The following is a 19,050-nucleotide window of genomic DNA, read 5'->3' as shown; positions in this document are numbered from 1 at the left end:
CCAGATTCTCCATATTCCCAAAGTCTTCCAGTCTGGATGTGTCTCAAGTCCCTAAACTCATCACATCTTAATTCAGATTCTCAAATCTCCTGCTGTGACCTCCACCTAAGGTCCTTCCTGCATCTATCTGCTTCTCATATACCTTCTGCTTTGTAACTCTCATTCATCTAACCCTGGCTTTCCTCCCATCCCACCCCCTGCCCCATCCCAAGGCACTTAGCACTATTTGTACCTATTTATTTATTGGTGTGATTTTTTATTTGACGTCTATTTTATTTGTCCACATATGTCCAACCAGCACCTTTCACAGTACCTGATCCAATGTGTGTTCGCAAAACTTTTTCTCTGGGATGTGTGAATGAGTCTAAGTTGTCAACAAAAATTGTCAATAGTCAACCTAAGAAAACAATGAAATTTTTATTCCAGCCAGCTGGAGGATTATGATTCAAGAAAGTCATTCAGAAAACTCTGAGCACTGCTCCATTAGAGGTCAAGTCACTTGAGTTTTTGAGACAAAGTATATTACATCAAAGTAACATGTTGATGGTTTATATAGTCCAACAAAGTAAGCTGGTTACTGTGACCCCTTCCAGGATTGAAAGAGAAATGTTATCTCCTAAGGAATTATCTTGCTGGCGCCAGGAGAAAATTTCCCTCCTTCTCTTTTTTTTTTTTTGAAAGTAGGCCTTCCTGTGTCTTCTAGGGGATCTAGTTAATGTATAACAGGCTTCCCCAGTGGCTCAGTGGTAAAGAATCCACCTGCACTGGAGGAGAGGCAGATTTGATTCCTGGGTTGGGAAGATCCTCTGAAGGAGGAAATGGCAACTTACTCCAGCATTCTTGCCTGGGAAATCCCATGGACTGAGGAGTCTCGTGAGCTACAGTCCATGGGATGGCGAAACAAAACCAGTTAACGTATAACGCAGGTGTACAATGCACACTACAGGCAAGAAAGCAGTGGTTCAAATGGGCAGAGAATTTGATGTTTAAATTTTTTCCTGCCTTAAAAATAATTTTATTTCATCCAAGTAAACCACTTCCTTACGGTGATACAACTGCTTTTGTTACCCAGCTGAACTTGAGTCCGTTTGGCCAACTCTATTCTGGCCTGGAGAATTCCATGGGCTGTCTAGTCCATGGGGCTGCAAAGAGTCAGACATGACTGAGCGACCTTCACTTTTCACTTTCACCAAAGCCAATCTACTGACATTAGGTTGTGGGGAATTGTGATGTTTATTGCAGGTGCCAAGCAAGGTGATCAGGCAGCTCATGCTCAAAAAAATTCAAACTCTCCAATGACTTTCAGGGAAGAGCTTTTCAGGGCAACATTCGGGATGAGAGTTGCAGGGGGCATGACTTTCTTCTCATTGGTCGGTAATAGTGAGGCAGCAGGGTGGTGTTTGGGACTCTTAATCATCAACCTTCTGGTTCTAGCTGTCAGTTTTTTAAAAATGCACATTGTGAGAGTTACAGGTTAAGTTTTATTGGGGACAAAATGAAGACTGCAGCCTGGGGAGACAGCACCTCAAATAGCTCTGAGAAACTGCTCCAAAGAGCCAAGGGGGCAAGGTGAGTGTATATGTGGTTTTTGGTGAAGGGGAAATACATGCAGTCAAGCACATATTTTTCCAGAGAGTTTCTACTAGGCTCATGAAACTTTTGCTAGTCACAAGGAACAGTTGTCACCATGAAGGATTTTAGTGCTTTTCTAGATATAGGAAGATACAAGAATTGGGCTCATAAAATCAGTTCCTGAAAATATCTGACTATCTGAAAATCTATCTTACCAGTTTTGCCCCCAAGCACAGAGTGCCTCATTCTGGTCTCCACCCTCAACTCCTTTCAGGGAGTATTGAAGGCCAGCAGCTCCGGCAGCATACGACTTAATCCTTGTAGTGGTAGATAGGTAGACGGCAAGTGCCAATTTGTAGTTGACACAAACTAGACTGGGGTCTATGCTTGTGGTCAACATATATGCCCATCCTTCACCTGGTAAGAGGGGTCTTATTTCTTGCAGAACAATTCGAAGGTTTGTGTCGGACTGTATGTATATCCCTTGAAGAGGTACTAGTACTCCAGTGTTCTTGCCTGGAGCATCCCAGGGGCAGGGGAGCCTGGTGGGCTGCTGTCTACGGGGTTGCACAGAGTCGGACATGATTGAAGCGACTTAGCAGCAGCAGCAGCACTCTGTTTTGCTGCTGAGCTATTGTTTCTTGACTACTTTTCTTTTGTTTCATGTTCCCTCACTTTCCTCATTAGTATCTGCTCGAGTCTGCTCTGCAGAATTCAGGGAAGATCTAGGAGGCCAAAGCCTTTTTCTACAAATAAGAAATGGACACAAGGGGTGTGTGCATGTGTGTGCGTGTTTTTAACCCAGGAGGGCCCCACTGGATCTTGTTTGGTTTCAATTCCCCTTTTCTTTGATTCTCCTCATATATCATGCTAAATGCCTGGCTGGATGACTCACAAACTGGAATCAAGATTGCTGGGAGAAATATTAATAACCACAGATATGCCACCCTATGCCACAGGGTGCCACAGATGATGCCATCCTAATGGCAGAAAGCAAAGATGACCTAAAGAGCCTCTTGATGAAGGTGAAAGAAGAGAATGAAAAAGTTGGTTTAAAACTCAGCATTCAAAATACTGAGATCGTGGCATCCAGTTCCATCACTTCATGGCAAATAGATCAGGAAAAAATGGAAACAGTGACAGATATTTTTTCTTGGGCTCCAAAATCGCTGTGGACACTGAGTGCAGCCATAAAATTAAAAAACACTTGCTCTTTGGAAGAAAAGCTATGACAAACCTAGACAGCGCATTAAAAAGCAGAGACATCACTTTGCTGACAAAGGTCCGTATATTCAAAGCTGTGGTTTTTTCAGTAGTCATGTAGGATGTGAGAGTTGGCTGAGCACCGAAGAATTGATGCTTTCCAACTGTGGTGCGGAGAAGACTCTTGAGAGTCCCTTGGACAGCAAGGAGATCAAACCAGTCAATCCTAAAGGAAATCTACCCTAAATATTCATTGGAAGGACTGATGCTGAAGCTGAAGCTCCAATATTTTGGCCACCTAAGGTGAACAGCCAACTCACTGGAAAAGACCTTGATGCTGGGAAAAATTGAAGGCAGGAGGAAAAGGAGATGACGGAGGATGACATGGTTGTATGGCATCACTGATTCAATGGACATGAGTTTGAGCAAACTCTGGGAGATGGTTAAGCACAGGGAAGCTTAGCATGCTGTAGTCCATAGGGTCACAAAGAGTTGGACATTATTGGCAACGAAACAACGAAAGGGGGTAGGGGCAGGATAAGAAAGAGAACAAAGTTAACGATAGAGAGGTTAATCACAAACTCAGCAAGGGAACTTGGTTTTAGGGAGATTAGATTTTACTTTAAAGAGGGTATATGTGGTTGGGGCTCAGTGGTAAAGAATCTGCCTGCAGTGCTGGAGACTCGGGTTCCATCCCTCGGTAGGGAAGATTCCCTGGAGAAGAAAATGGCAGCCCACTCCAGAATTCTTGCCTGGAAAATCCCATGGACAGAGGAGCTTGGCAGGCTACAGTCCATGGAGCCCCAAGAGCCAGACATGACTTAGTAACTAAACAGCAACAAAGTACAACTACAACAACAACAAAGCTAATAAATGGAAAGATTATACCAAGTTCATGGATAGGAAGACTAAACATTGTAAAGATAGTCATGCCTCTCAAATTAATCTATAAATTCATTTCAATCCCAATCAAAATCCCAATCGAATTTTTATTTGACAAGTTACATCTAAAGTTCTAATTTTTGCAAGAGTCGATTAAAAAAAAATTGCACTGCATGAAAGTTGCAAGTTAAGTTTTATTTGGGGCAAAATAAGAACTGCAGACCAGGAGACAGCACCTGAGATAGCTCTGAGAAACTGTGCCAAAGGGCAGAGGGGAAGATAAATACACATGTGATTTTGGTGAATGGGGCGTACATACAATCAAGCACATTATTCTTTCCAGAAAATCTCTGCTAGTCTCATGAAACTTTCCACAAGTCATGAGAAACAGTCGACACCATGAAGGATTTTAGTGCTTTTCTAGATATGAGGAGATACAAGAATTGGGCTCATAAAATAAGCTTCTGAAAATATCCAACTATCTGAAAACCTGTCTTGTCAGTTTTTTCCTGAGCACAGAGGGCCTCATGTCTGCCCTCCACCCTGAACTCCTTTCAGGATGTGTTAGAAATCAGCAACTGCATCAGCACAGATTTAATGCTTGCAGAGCTAGACGGCGAGACCCCGTGGCCAGTGCCAATTTGTGATTGACACAAGAAGCCAAGAATAGTTAAAACAGTTCTGGAGAAGAGGAGGGAAATTGCCTATCAGAATTCAAGACTCATGAAGTGATAGAGATTGATGTAATCATTAGCTATTGACATGAAGATATTTGGGTTGGCCAACAAGTTCATTCGTGGTCAAGAGGCTGTGCTGCTCTACCCAAGCAGTAAAATTCTGTTGTTGTTTAGTCACTAAGTCATGTCTGACTCTTTTGTGACCCCATAGGCTATAGTCTGTCAGGCTCCTCTATCCATGGCATAGAGGATACAGGCAAGCATACTGGAGTGGGTTTCCATTTCCTTCTCCAGGGGATCGTCCCAACCGTGGGATTGAACTTGGGTCTTCCACACTGGCAGGCACATTCTTTTACCACTTTCCTGGGAAGCCCAGTAAAATGCAACTCAGTGGTTAAAAAAACAGAAAGAACATACCTGGATGGATCTTAAGGGCATTATGCTGAGTGTAAAAAGCCAGTCACAAAAGGTTACAGGGGGTATGATTCCATGTATATAACATTCTGCAAGTGAAAAATTAGAGGGGAGTGGAAAAGACCAGGAGCTGCCAGTGGTTAGGATTGGGGGAGAATGCGACTGTAACACTGTATCACTACAGTAGTGATAGACATACCAATGTAGAACTACACACACACACACACACACACACACACACACACACCACAACTGGGCATGTTGTTCAGTCACTAAGTCGTGTCTGACTCTGTGACGCCTTGGACTGTCAAGCTCCTCTGTCCTCTGCTATCTCCCAAGAGTTTGATCAGATTTGTGTGTGTTGAATCAGTGATGCTATCTAACCACCTTAGCCTCTGCTGCCCCTTACTCCTTTACTCTTCAATCTTTCACAGCATCAGTGTCTTTTCCAAAGAGTCAGCTCTTCCCATCGGGTAGCCAAAGTATTGGAGCTTCAGCAACAGTCCTTCCAATAAATATTCAGCATTGATTTCCTTTAGGATTGACTGGTTTGATCTCCTTGCTGTCCAAGGGACTCTCAAGAGTCTTCTCCAGCCCCAGTTCAAAAGCATCTATTCTTCAGTGGTCAGCTTTACTTATGGTCCAATTCTCAATTCATACATGACTACTGGGAAAACCAGATCTTTGAATATATGGATTTTTGTCAGCAAAGTAATGTCTCTGTACGAATGTCAATTTTCTGCTTTTACTAGCACGGCCATGTGGAATGCTGTGTGGGGGCAATCTGGAGAATGATATATAGGAATGATCTCTACTATTTTTGCAGCTCATAAGTCAAATTATGTTGAAGTTTAAAAACTCTTTTTAAATTGCAGTGCATTGACTAATGAATCCAATCGCCCCTTTTATATTTATATGGCTGATATTGTAGCTAAGAAAATGGTATTACTGATGAGATGATGACAGGCATAAGACACATCTAGGAATGCGGCTGGTGAATAGTTTTACTTCAGATACTTTACTTTAGATACTTTTATTTGAGACTATTTGCGTGTATTTGGGCAGGGTGTGTAAGTATTTCTATGGATTAGGGTTGCTGCAAGAACCGGTCACTGTAACTAAAAGCAGCCATGGTTTATTTCCAGGCTTTAACTTGGGAGCAGTGTTTTATTTGTAAACAAGTTTTGGTTGCTAAAAATTCAGAGCTTTATTTGCTCAGAATATAGGATGCTGCCATTAAAAGAAAGCATTGGTCAGCTTTCGCTAGGTTCGACTTGCAACAACAAATATTTACTCCAGAGCCGCAAATCGGCTGGGAGTCTGCGGTTTTCCAACTCTGCTCCCCTCTGTGGGTAGGTTGTGGGCAGCTCTATGCTCTCCTCATTCTGAACTGTGGGTCTGCTCGACTTGCTTTCTCATTCCGAGGCCTAGACCAAGGCAGCAAGGCACTCTCAGGACAGCACTGTTCTCCAAGTGGAGAGCAGGAGCAAGAGGGCTGGTGGGAAGCTTGCGGCACTTCTAGAGTCTCTGCTTAGATATGGCAGACTTCATCTCTCCCCTTCCACCAGCCAAGCAAGTCCCATGGCCAAGTCCAAAGTCAATGAGGTGGGAAATTGTACTGTCTGCGGGGCAGGATTGCAAAGATGGGAAGGGAATGAATAACTGTGCACAAATAATGTGACCTACCACACAGGATACATATTATTAAGTTCAGGGCATTACACTTACATTTTTTATAAGTGGTGTATGTGGAAACAGAATCAACTTATATGAGTTATATGAGCTCAGTTACTTGGGCTTCCCAGGTGGTGCTAGTGGTAAGAACCCACCTGCCAATGCAGGAGATGTAAGAGATTTGGGTTTGATCCCTGGGTCAGGAAGATTCCCTGGAGGAGGGCATGGCGACCCACTCCAGCATTCTTGCCTGGAGAACCCCATAGACCAAGGAGTCTGATGGGCTACAGTCCGGAGGATCGCAAAGAGTTGGACAGGACGGAAATGACTTAGCAAGGCCCTTGAGTTACAAGAATACAGAAGTGAGATAGTTGTTACAGGATATAGATTAACATAGCTCTTCAGATTGGAAAGTGAAATCCTGCTTTTTTTTTTTCCTCAGAAAGTAAGTCTAATTTGTATGATTGTGTGTGCTTAGACTCTCAGTCGCATCCAACTCTTGGTGACCCCAAGGATTGTAGCGTGCGAGACTCCTCTGTCTATGGGATTTTTCTGGGCAAGAATATTGGAGTGGGTTGCCATGCCCTCCTCCAGGGGATCTTCCCGACCCAGGGATCGAACCCAAGTCTCCTGCATTGGCAGGCAAAACACCAGGGAAGCCTAATTTGGATGATTACTTTGACAATAAATACTGATTTTGCCAATGAGGTTATACAGAGATGTATCCCATAAGCCAACTGAGCTAAATTTGTAGTATCAATATTTTGACACACCTATAGGTAAATCACATAACAGAAAATAACTTTCCTTTCTAAAAGGTGTATTTATATAGTAAAGCAACATAAACATTTTAAAATAAATAAAATAGAAACATAAGAAATTTTAAAAAATGAATTGTCAGATGTACTGAAATCAGTAATATTTTTATCTTCCCATGTCTTTCTGAGTATATGAGTCTTATAAGATGCTTCTACATGAAAGATATTTAGTTATCATTTGAAAATTCGAATACAGACTTTTTGGTATAATTCTTGAAAGGTGAACGAGAAAATGGCACTGCAGGCTTGAGCAACAAATGTGTTTCTGAGCCAGGTAATTTCCAGTTCTTTTACCATCAGCAAAATTGAGTGAGAATCAAATCAGGCTGCCAACTGATACGACATTCAAAACAGTTTCCTAGGATGGCTCTTTGTGCAATTTTTGGTGAATTTGGTGAAACTTGGGAAAGTTCACAGAATTAAGAAACTCTGCTCTTAAAAGTCCTTTATTCCTGTCTATTTACAGGAGCAAAGTTGCTCAGAGCCCACATCTATAACAGAAAATAAGGACAGAGTTGATGCTGAATCTTGCCTCTGCCAAGTAACATGTAACATTCATCCATGGCAAACGGATAACAAATTAAGCCCCATCAACCTTATGCGGCTGCCTTTACAATCAAATTTCACTTTTCAAATTTAATAATTATTTATTTTAAAATCTGTTATAATTATGTTGCTTTGCTTAAGTGTATACTAATAATTGTTGCTGTAACTCAAAGCAGAAGAAAATTTGAACTCTTAGAGCCTTACTTTCATAAGAAATTTTAAAGCATGAGTATTTCAATCTACATACATATCTTTATTGTGGAAAAATGTCATCAGGAGAGCATTAGAAGACTTCAAATATATGTTAAGAGAAATTTTATTAACTAAATGGAATGGAAATATAAGATAAATGAGAAAAATAGCTATGTAAAATTTTGGACTGTCAAGGAAGAGTTTGAGTATTTTTAAAGCGGATAATAGCAAGTATCAGATTACTGTGATGTTTAGATTTCATTGGATACATGTTGAAAAGTGGAGTAACAATTTTAGTTTTAAATGATATTTATATTAATAAGGCATGACATTCTTTGCAGCTATCAGTCTTAACTAAATGAAATTAATATTCAATCACTTTCAACAAACAAATATAGCAGATTCACATGGCTCACACTAGTATTTAAACTCATGATATAATAGCTTAAATGGGAAAAAACTTGAAAAAGGATAGATACACGCATATCTATATAACTGAGTCACTTTGCTGTACACCCAAAGCTAATGCAACATTGTTAATTAACTATACTCCAACATAAATTTTCAAATAAATAAAAACTTATGATTTAAAAATTTAGATAACAACTTAAAATTTGGAAAGAGATACATAATAATTTCAAAATTACCTTGGGGAGAACATGAGCCAAGTTCAAAGACCATTGTCCTAGGGAAAAACTCCCACATGTGTGTACAGGAGACACATACAGGAAAGATGAGGTAGCAGTGCTTGCAACAAGGAAAAAATTTGAAAAATCCAACAGCGAGCGAATGGATAAATAAACTGGGGCATTTTCATGCTAGATTTTTATATAGCAGGAAAAATGAAGGAATTAGAGATATGCACATAAATATGAATGAAGCTTACAAGGATTTGGCGAAAGCTTTATAATATTTGGTGAAAGAATTAAGTTACAGAAGAACACTTACGGGATGATAACGCTTATAAAATTTTAAATATGCAATATAAGACTATATTTTGCTTAAGGATACAAACAAATAGCAAAAGTATAAAGAATAGAGGCATAAATAAACACCATATTCTGTCTGGTTTTAAGCTGATGGGGAGGAGGCCTGTGATTAGGTAGGCGAGCTCTAACCATAACTGAAATGTTTTATCATTTGAACTGGGTATAAATACAGATATGTTTATCATTTTTTCCTTTATAAAACAAAATAGATTAAAAACATATTTTAGATGTTGTAAAATAAATGCTTATAACATTTTTAAAGGGGCCTGTTTGGAGAAGGCAATGGCACCCCACTCCAATACTCTTGCCTGGAAAATCCCATGGACGGAGGAGCCTGGTGGGCTGCAGTTCATGGCATTGCTAAAAATCGGATACGACTGAGCGACTTCACTTTCACTTTTCACTTTCACGCATTGGAGAAGGAAATGGCAACCCCTCCAGTGTTCTTGCCTGGAAAATCCCAGGGATGGGGGAGCCTGGTGGGCTGCCGTCTATGGGGTCGCACAGAGTCGGACGCGACTGAAGTGACTTAGCACTAGCAGCAGTGCATATATTTGACACTAGAAAAACATTCATGAGGTTTCAGGTGTAAGATAAAGGGGGAAAAAATATTTCAGACAAAATAAGAACAGCTAATGTCCCACTTGCTGAAAATTTAGTTTCCAAAGGTAGGTCATCTTTGGTGGGGGATGGAGGGCCATAGTCAGAGAGAGGGGCACAGGGATGAAAAAAGACGGGGTTTTTGAGCTAAGGATCTTTTTATCACTATGTTTATAAATGACATCTGGATGAAAATATGAACTTTGATCCCTTCTCAAATGACATCTGGATGAAAATGTGAACTTTGCTCCCTTCTCCCCGAATTGATGCTGGGTCCAAAGTTTTTGTGCCCTGAAATAGTAATTGTGGCCTTGACTGATAAACATGAAACCACAGCCTCTCTTTCAGATACGTCTATCAATAGAAAAGACAAAAATATTTGCTGGGGGAGGGCCTTCCCTTTAGTAAAACGTGTACTTTTTTTTTTTTTTTAGATTGATTTATTTATTTTAGGCTCCGCTGGGATTTCATTGCTGCCGGCGGGATTTCTCAAGTTGCGGCGAGCGGGAGCTACTCTGTAGTCGCTGCGCTCGGGCTTCTCATTGTGGTGGCTTCTCTTGTTGTGGAGCATGGGCTCTAGGGCTTGTGGGCTCAGTTGTTGTGACTCTCAGGTTTGGTTGCTCCGAGTCAGGTGGATCTTCCCAGACCAGAGATCAAACTCATATCCCCCGCATTGTCAGGGGGATTCTTAACCACTGGACCACCAGGGACGCCCAAAATGTGTACATTTTATGGCACGTTGCATTTTGTTGTTAAAGAAGCCAGACAGAGTTCTATCCCTCTGAATTAAAATGAAGAAAGCGAAAGTCATTCAGTCGTGTCCGACTCTTCACGACCCCATGGGCTATATAGTCCATGGAATTCTCCAGGCCAGAATACTGGAGTGGGTAGCCTTTCCCTTCTGCAGGGGATTTTCCCAACCCAGAGATCGAACCCAGGTATCTCACGTTGCAGGCGGATTCTTTACCAGCTGAGCCACAAAGGAAGCTATCTGAATTAAGTTATATAATTTGTTGTTGTTGTTAACCTCATCACCATTTATTGAGCTGTGAACTGTTGCTATCGCTGCTGAAATCTGAGACTCACTCATCCTGATCCTGCTCTCTGCTTCCCCTTGAAAACGAACCCTGGAGCAGGACCACCCCAAACACCAGAGGGTAGAAGGAAGACATGGGGGCAGGGAGATGCAGGGAGATGAGGGATAGGGGAGGGGAGCAGGACCAGTGAGCAACATTAGGCTTCTGGGGACACACACACACTCCCACACACAGGCAAAGACCAGGGTGTCCATCCTGCTTCAACTGGCGGCCATGGGAACATCAGGGAAGGACCAGGCGTCTAAGAGACATTTCAGTCCTTCCTGTCATGAAGCGTCTGCTGAGAGGGGCTGGGCCAAGGTCCCTGGTCTCTGTCTTTAGGGCACATCAAGCCAAAGTGGCTTTGATGGTGGCCACCAGCTTCAGAAACTTGCTCTCTGTGTCCACGTAGCCATCGCCTCCCTTCTTGGAGTCAATCAGCTTTCCTGCTATGAACACTTCAAAGAAACCAGGGACCTGGGGAGTCCCCTCGCGGCAGATGTCCAGGCAGCCAGGACACTATTCTCCTAACTTCTTCCTGAGCTAAAGATACTTGGGCTTGTAGCCTCGAGGGCCACAATAAACCACTCAGACAACAACCGTTAACGTTCTGGACTGCAGCATCCGCTACAGTGCGGACTCGCAATCTGAACCCAGGCGAGGAAAAGCGAGGTCTGCCAAGTTATATAATTTTTTTAAAATAAAGTTGTTCAGAATCCCTGCAGTGCAGATTGCCTGGTGGCTGAGGACTGGACAACACAGTCTTTGTAGATGGGGTGGGGTTCAGCGAAGGCAGAAGCCAGGCTGAAGTAAGGAAGAGAGAATGAGAGCTGACTCGTGGAAACAAGCAAGATGAGACTTCTCTTTACAGAAGTTCAGTTGTGAGAGAGAAAAAAAAGAGGTATACTGGAAAAGGCCAGAGGATCAAAGGAGTTCTTAATTTGTTTATTTGCATTATTATATACATTTTTCTTTGTATTCATTTAACTGCACCGGGTCTTCTTTGCAGCATGTAGGATCTAGTTCCCTGACCAGAGATCGAGCCCAGGTCCCCTGCATTGGGAGCTCAATGTCTTACCCACTGGACCCCCAGGGAAGTCTCTATTATATAAGTTTTAACTCCATTTATTCGTGACATTGTACAGGAGACAGGGATCAAGACCATCCCCATGGAAAAGAAATGCAAAAAAGCAAAATGGCTGTCTGGGAGGCCTTACAAATAGCTTTGAAAAGAAGAGAGGCCAAAAGCAAAGGAGAAAAGGAAAGATATAAGCATCTGAATGCAGAGTTCCAAAGAATAGCAAGAAGAGATAAGAAAGCCTTCTTCAGCGATCAATGCAAAGAAATAGAGGAAAACAACAGAATGGGAAAGACTAGAGATCTCTTCAAGAAAATTAGAGATACCAAGGGAACATTTCATGCAAAGATGGGCTCGATAAAGAACAGAAATGGTATGGACCTAACAGAAGCAGAAGATATTAAGAAGAGGTGGCAAGAATACATGGAAGAACGGTACAAAAAAGATCTTCATGACCCAGACAATCATGATGATGTAATCACTAATCTAGAGCCAGACATCCTGGAATGTGAAGTCAAGTGGGCCTTAGAAAGCATCACTATGAACAAAGCTAGTGGAGGTGATGGAATTCCAGTTGAGCTGTTTCAAATCCTGAAAGATGATGCTGTGAAAGTGCTGCACTCAATAGGCCAGCAAATTTGGAAAACTCAGCAGTGGCCACAGGACTGGAAAAGGTCAGTTTTCATCCCAATCCCAAAGAAAGGCAATGCCAAAGAATGCTCAAACTACCGCACAATTGCACTCATCTCACATGCTAGTAAAGTAATGCTCAAAATTCTCCAAGCCAGGCTTCAGCAATATGTGAACCATGAACTCCCTGATGTTCAAGCTGGTTTTAGAAAAGGCAGGGGAACCAGAGATCAAATTGCCAACATCTGTTGGATCATGGAAAAAGCAAGAGAGTTCCAGGAAAACATATATTTCTGCTTTATTGACTATGCCAAAGCCTTTGACTGTGTGGATCACAATAAACTGTGGAAAATTCTTCAAGAGATGGGAATACCAGACCACCTGATCTGCCTCTTGAGAAATCTGTATGCAGATCAGGAAGCAACAGTGAGAACTGGACATGGAACAACAGACTGGTTCCAAAGAGGAAAAGGAGTATGTCAAGACTGTATATTGTCACCCCACTTATTTAACTTATATGCAGAGTACACATGAGAAATGCTGGACTGGAAGAAACACAAGTTGGAATCAAGATTGCCGGGAGAAATATCAATAACCTCAGATATGCAGATGACACCACTCTTATGGCAGAAAGTGAAGAGGAGCTAAAAAGCCTCTTGATGAAAGTGAAAGAGGAGAGCGAAAAGTTGGCTTAAAGCTCAACATTCAGAAAACGAAGATCATGGCATCTGGTCCCATCACTTCATGGGAAATAGATGGGGAAACAGTGGAAGCAGCGTCAGACTTTATTTTGGGGGGCTCCAACATCACTGCAGATGGTGACTGCCGCCATGAAATTAAAAGACGCTTACTCCTTGGAAGGAAAGTTATGACCAACCTAGATAGTATATTCAAAAGCAGAGACATTCCTTTGCCCAATAAGGTCCGTCTAGTCAAAGCTATGGTATTTCCTGTGGTCATGTATGGATGTGAGAGTTGGACTGTGAAGAAAGCTGAGTGCCGAAGAATTGACGCTTTTGAACTGTGGTGTTGGAGAAGACTCTTGAAAGTCCCTTGGACTGCAAGGAGATCCAACCAGTCAATTCTGAAGGAGATCAACCCTGGGATTTCTTTGGAAGGAATGATGCTATAGCTGAAACTCCAGTACTTTGGCCACCTCATGCAAAGAGTTTACTCATTGGAAAAGATTCTGATGCTGGGAGGGATTGGGGGCAGGAGGAGAAGGCAACGACAGAGGATGAGATGGCTGGATGGCATCACGGACTCGATGGACATGAGTCTGAGTGAACTCTGGGAGTTGGTGATGAACAGGGAGGCCTGGCATGATGCGATTCATGGGGTGGCAAAGAGTCAGACAGGACTGAGCGACTGAACTGAACTGATACAAGGTTTAACAATATGCAGGGACTTGCCTGGTGGTCTAGGGTTAAGACTCCATGCTTCTACTGCAAGGGGCGCAGATTCCATCCTTAGTTGGGATACAAAGATCCAGTAAGCCACGCAGCTTGGCAAAAAAAAAAAAAAATTTGATGTCATAGAGTGGGGCCCATTTTTAAAAATGAAAAAACACTAACTATTCTCTAAAATGAGCGGCTGTGTGTCAGCATGACGTATACACAGCAAGCTTTTCCTGATAGTAGAAAGATGCTCAGGGTCTAAATTTTTTCTCCCTGCTCCCCTCCCTCCTCCAAAAAAAGTGATAATGAAAGATTTAATGTTCATGGCCATTTGTCCTGAGTCACATGAGATTTGGCAGTAACTAAGGCGGCCCATTCCATGATTGAGACCTAGAAAATCACCAGAGAGAGGCAGAAGTCCCCAGAACACTGACCCGGAGATGTCCCTTTGGGGAAGTGGAGCAGTGATCAGCGGGCGACAAAGAGGGGAGCTGAGATTGCTGGTTGGATGGGGAAGAACAGGGGGAGAGGGTGAAGGGGTGCCTTGATCAGGAACAGAGCTGAGAATGTGTGGAAACTGACCTCCAAAGGAGGGGAAGGGAAGAGTGCTCGAGACCACAATTGCAGACAGAAGTCGTGGAGCTGCTGTTTCTTGCCCATCCGTTTAATGACAAGGTTCCTCCCCTCTGGATGCCAACTAAGCAGGAGCTGGCAGGGCATCCCCTGACTTTGCTGCCCAGGCTGACTTGGAGTCTGCCCCAAACACAATCACAGATATTCCCAGGCTTGAATTTCATCCAGAGAGACTAGTCATTTGATGCAATTGCCTGTGGTCTGAAAAACAAACTCCCACCCAAACACACTGTACTTGGGGAGACTGCAATCTCGACCATCATGTCTCCCAGGACTCAGGCCCTCTCTGACCGCAGGATCTTTCTAAAGGCATGACCGACAAAAGTGTGCACAACTGCACCGTGTAATTTTTGTCTGGCAAGTAACATACTTCTGTTGTTACATCATTTTCCTTAGCCTGCCCTCTGTGCTCAGTCACTCAGCTGTATTTGACGTTTTGCGACTCCATGGACTGTAGCCCGTCCTCTGTCCGTGGAATTTTCCAGGCAAGAATACTGGAGTGGCTTGCCATTTCCCACTCCAGGGGATCTTCCCGACTGAGGAATCGAATCCGAGTCTACTGCATCTCCTGCATTGGCAGGCAGGTTCTGCACTGCTGAGCCACAGGGAAAGCCCTTCCTTAGGGTAGCAATCCCTTAAAAGAAGAAAGCCTGACCAAGATCCCTTCTTAAAGTCAACCGTGGAAATGACCTTTAATATTCTCTCCTGTCTTCCATGAGCTTGTGCAGCTTTCACATACAATTTCTCAGTTTATCCTCAAGACAACACGTTGAGGTATGGAGTATTATTCCTGCTTCCTGGGCCAGCCTAGAGTTCCTGGTCTCCCCCAACCCCCACCCCACCCAGTGAAGGGCAACACTGGGCAGCCCAGCCAAGTCACGGCTGAGGGATTGGTTCCCTGTGACAACCCAGACCCCCCCTGGTCTGACACAAAGGAGGCTACCGGAAACTCCTGACTGTTGCCAAGCCGGTAGCCAGAGTGTCCTGGAGAGGAATTCTAAGCTCACAAGAGAGCATTTCTCATCTAGTTTTTTTATGGGTTTGGGATTGGGGAGGGGTTGGTGACTGGCCAAAAACGAGTGGCAGAATGATGAAATCATGAGAGCCCACAACACTGATTCATGTCATGGTGGGAATGGGGAACAGGCTTTTGTGCCAGCCAGAATGTGCCTGGTTACACATGCTGGTTAAAAATAGTGATGGCTCCAGAGCGGGCATGGTGGTCAGAAAGAAATTTTCCTTTGTCTATAATATTCCAATTATTTTTAAAGAGAACTTATTTCTAGGTGGGAGGGCGGCTCAAGATGGGGGTGGGGAGGGATATATGTGCACACATAGCGGATTCATGGTGGTGCACAGCATTAACTAACACAGCACTGTAAAGTGCTAAGGGACCAGACCTGAGCCATGACAGGCTCAGCAAGCGATAGGAGGCCTAAGATTCAGATTCTTGTAAAACCTGAGTCGTGATTCTGGGGAACCACCCCCTGGGAAAGTCCCGGATGGCGCCAAACCTGAGCCAATCCGGATAGGGATGCGGGATTTGAAAATCACCTGCCTGCGCGTGCCTACGGCTCAGCCAATCATTACCCGCCAGCTGTACTATGAACTGCCTGTATAAAAGCAGCTGTGATTCAGAGCTCGGGGCTCTCGTCAAGACTCCACTGCGCTGGATGAGACGGGAGCCCTAGCTCGAGCTAGCAATAAAACCCCTTTATGTTTTTGCATTGCTGTGGACGTCTGTTCTCTCAGTTTTGGGGACTCGGACTTCGGGCATAACATCTGGGGGCTCATCCAGGATCCCTTTAACTGGGAAGAATAACACTCCCCCGGTAGAAGGGGCTCTTCACTTGGAGAAAAGATATCTGAACACCGGTGTTAAGTTTGGTCAGCCAGTATAAGACCGAGGCCCAGCATACGCGCTGGAAGGCAGCTGGCTGTGGTGAGAAGAGAGCGCTTGTCAGGCCTAATCAGGGGCGAATTAGTCGTCCTAGCCAGTGTAAGACCAAGGCCCAGCATACGTGCTGGAAGGCAGCTGGCTCTGCAGGGAAAAGAACTTCTCTCTCGATCCCGAATCTGGTGGGCAATGGACGCCCTTCAGAAAGGTAACCTCAAGGGATAGGAGGGTTCAGGGGGCCCAGGAAGACCTAGTACTGTGTTCTCGGCGAGGTTTGTCTCTCCTCTGTTCGTCGCATCTTTGTGTGTGCCGGCATTGTCACTGCTCTCTGTGTGTTCGTCTTGTCTCCTGTGTTCTATTCTGTAATCATGGGGCAAGAGACCCCCACTCTGTTGTCCCTTATGACTGACCATTTTTCTGATTTTAAGTCTAGAGCGCAGAATCTATCGGTGCTGGTGAAGAAGAACAAATTAGTAACATTTTGCTAGTCTGAATAAGCTACTTTTACCGCTAAATAGGCGCCAGCAGGGACCATCAACCGGTCCGCCATTCGAGCGGTAAAATCTGTATAATTTTGTCCTCAGTGACCTTCTAGAGTCTATCCTTTTTCGCTCATGATCCCACTTGGATGATTGCCGGGGGCCAGCGTGAGGAATTCCGCCCATGGCAAAGGTCATGAGGAAGGAGGCTTGGCATACGCAAAGGTGTGATCAAGCCTCAGGAAACCCCCTGTTCCCGAGCATCTAACCCCAAAGCCAGAGTCTGTTTTATGCTCTCACCTACACCTCTGACTTTAGGGGCTCATAACCTCGGAGAAGCACAAGAGTGTTTTGGACTCTCTGAAGGTTATCTAGCCCACCTGTATAGGTTTGTCCGGCCACATGTGATTGCTTACAGCCTCCCAATCTGAGAGGCACGAGATGTTTTAGACTTACTAAAGGCGAATTCTTTTGGGGAGTTGGAAATTATTAGTATAGTTGGTTAGGAATTATATTGGTGAAGGGTCTCTTCATTTGTTGTGTCAATAATTGCTGATTCCTGCTCTCTGCTGACAGACTAGCTTGTGTGACAGATCTACTCCTGCCAGATTGTTTACCTCTCACCATAAACCACTGAGTTTTGGGAGAGTCTTAATTAGCATAACTTTTTCTCTTGGAGAATGATTGGCCTCTATATCAAGGCAATAAATCAATTATTGGGGCGTGACAAGAGTGTTTCATGTTAGCAATACTCCTTTTGAGTTATGGATTTTCATAGATCACTTTTGTTATATGTGATTGCTTACAGAATGTAATCATATCACTAAATAGATTTTAGAACGGGAATTCTTTTGTTGGGAGTTGAAATTATTAGTACAGTTGGTTATAATTATATTGGAGAAATAAGTATCTTTAAACCTTTGATATTGGGACAAGGATGTCTCAGGTCAATCCTCTCTGCTGACAGACTAGCTTGTGTGACAGGATTATCCATACTCCTGCCACATGATTGTTTACTACCTCTCAACCATAAACAGCACAAAGTTTTGGAGTATTTTGAGAGTCTTAATTAGCATAGGACTTTTTCTTCTTGTTGAGTCAATGATTGCCCCCAGGCCTCTATATCCTTAGGCACTTGGGAATATATTAATCAATATTGGATAGCAAAGGAAATATAGTAGTTTTTGGTTGAAATAGCATGGATTTTTGAGTTATTCATTTTTGTAATAGATCTCTGTATCTGTGATTAATATGTATTTTGTCCACCTTGAATCACTGGATCCACGGCTGGACCGGCAGATGACTCTTCACCACAGAGGAACATGAGTGTTTTGTGGTGAAAACATTCATCTGGACGGAAGACCTCCATGCAGCCTAATCCAATTGATGATTCCAGGGTCCAGCCCCAGTGGATCCAGGGAATTCGAAGGAGGGGACGGAGTCGTCTGGAAAAATACATATTTAATCACAGATATAGAGAGATTAGAAATGGATAGTGTAGTAGGAAGATTAGTGGAGAAAAAGAGGCTGAATAACTTGGATTACGTGGAATAGCATCCATGCTCCAGATGGGAATTCAGCCAGAAAAACAGGAGCAAGAAAGAAGCAACATGGGGGAATCAGTCTTTCTGGAAACTGATCCATTTTCTTTATTTTTAGGTTTGCTTATATACCTTTTGTTACACATAGTGATGAATACAGAGTCACGCGGGGGTCAGCAGTCCTGACCTTTATCAAAATCAGGTGCTTCACATAAATGTATAAAAAAAAGGTCTTAGGGATATTACATCATCTTCTGGCCATGAGTGAGACCTGCTGACAGTTTATGATCCTTTCTTTCTGATAACCAAAAACTTATTTCTTCCAAGGGTGTTTTTTCTTAAACCAGGCACCACCCTCCAAATAAAGTTACATTCCTATAGGGTGAGGGTGTAGTGAGTCACAATCAAGAAAGGAATTTATTTAACCCAAGGTTAACATGATTAGTCTTAAAGGTTAATACTTATTTCTCCTATATGCTTAAAGGTTAATACTTATTTCTTGCTATATGCTAGTTATATTCATTATAAGGGTAGGGAACATGGAGATTTCGCAGCAAACATCAGCCCAACAAATGAAAATCCTTTCACCAATGCTCCCCTTAAGATCTATTTAGTCTTAAGATATGATAAAGTTACATTTTTACATAGCGAGGACACAGTGATTTATAACAAAGTACAGTGATCTTTTACAAAAGAGAAAATCCATTAACTCAAAAAGTCTAGTATTGCTAACATCAAACTACTATATTTCC

At 43.0% G+C, this 19,050-nt stretch overlaps 1 pseudogene; it reads right to left on the bottom strand.

Annotated features, from left to right (window-relative positions):
- Nucleotides 1-10,868: 10,868 nt before the first annotated feature.
- On the bottom strand, nt 10,869-16,828 carry LOC114117009 (selenoprotein W-like; annotated as a pseudogene).
- Between the last annotated feature and the right edge of the window lie 2,222 nt (nt 16,829-19,050).

The sequence above is a fragment of the Ovis aries genome, chromosome 11, assembly GCF_016772045.2.
Source record: "Ovis aries strain OAR_USU_Benz2616 breed Rambouillet chromosome 11, ARS-UI_Ramb_v3.0, whole genome shotgun sequence".
NCBI classification, from domain to species: Eukaryota; Metazoa; Chordata; class Mammalia; order Artiodactyla; family Bovidae; genus Ovis; species Ovis aries.
This window is presented reverse-complemented; position numbering and strand designations above follow the sequence as displayed.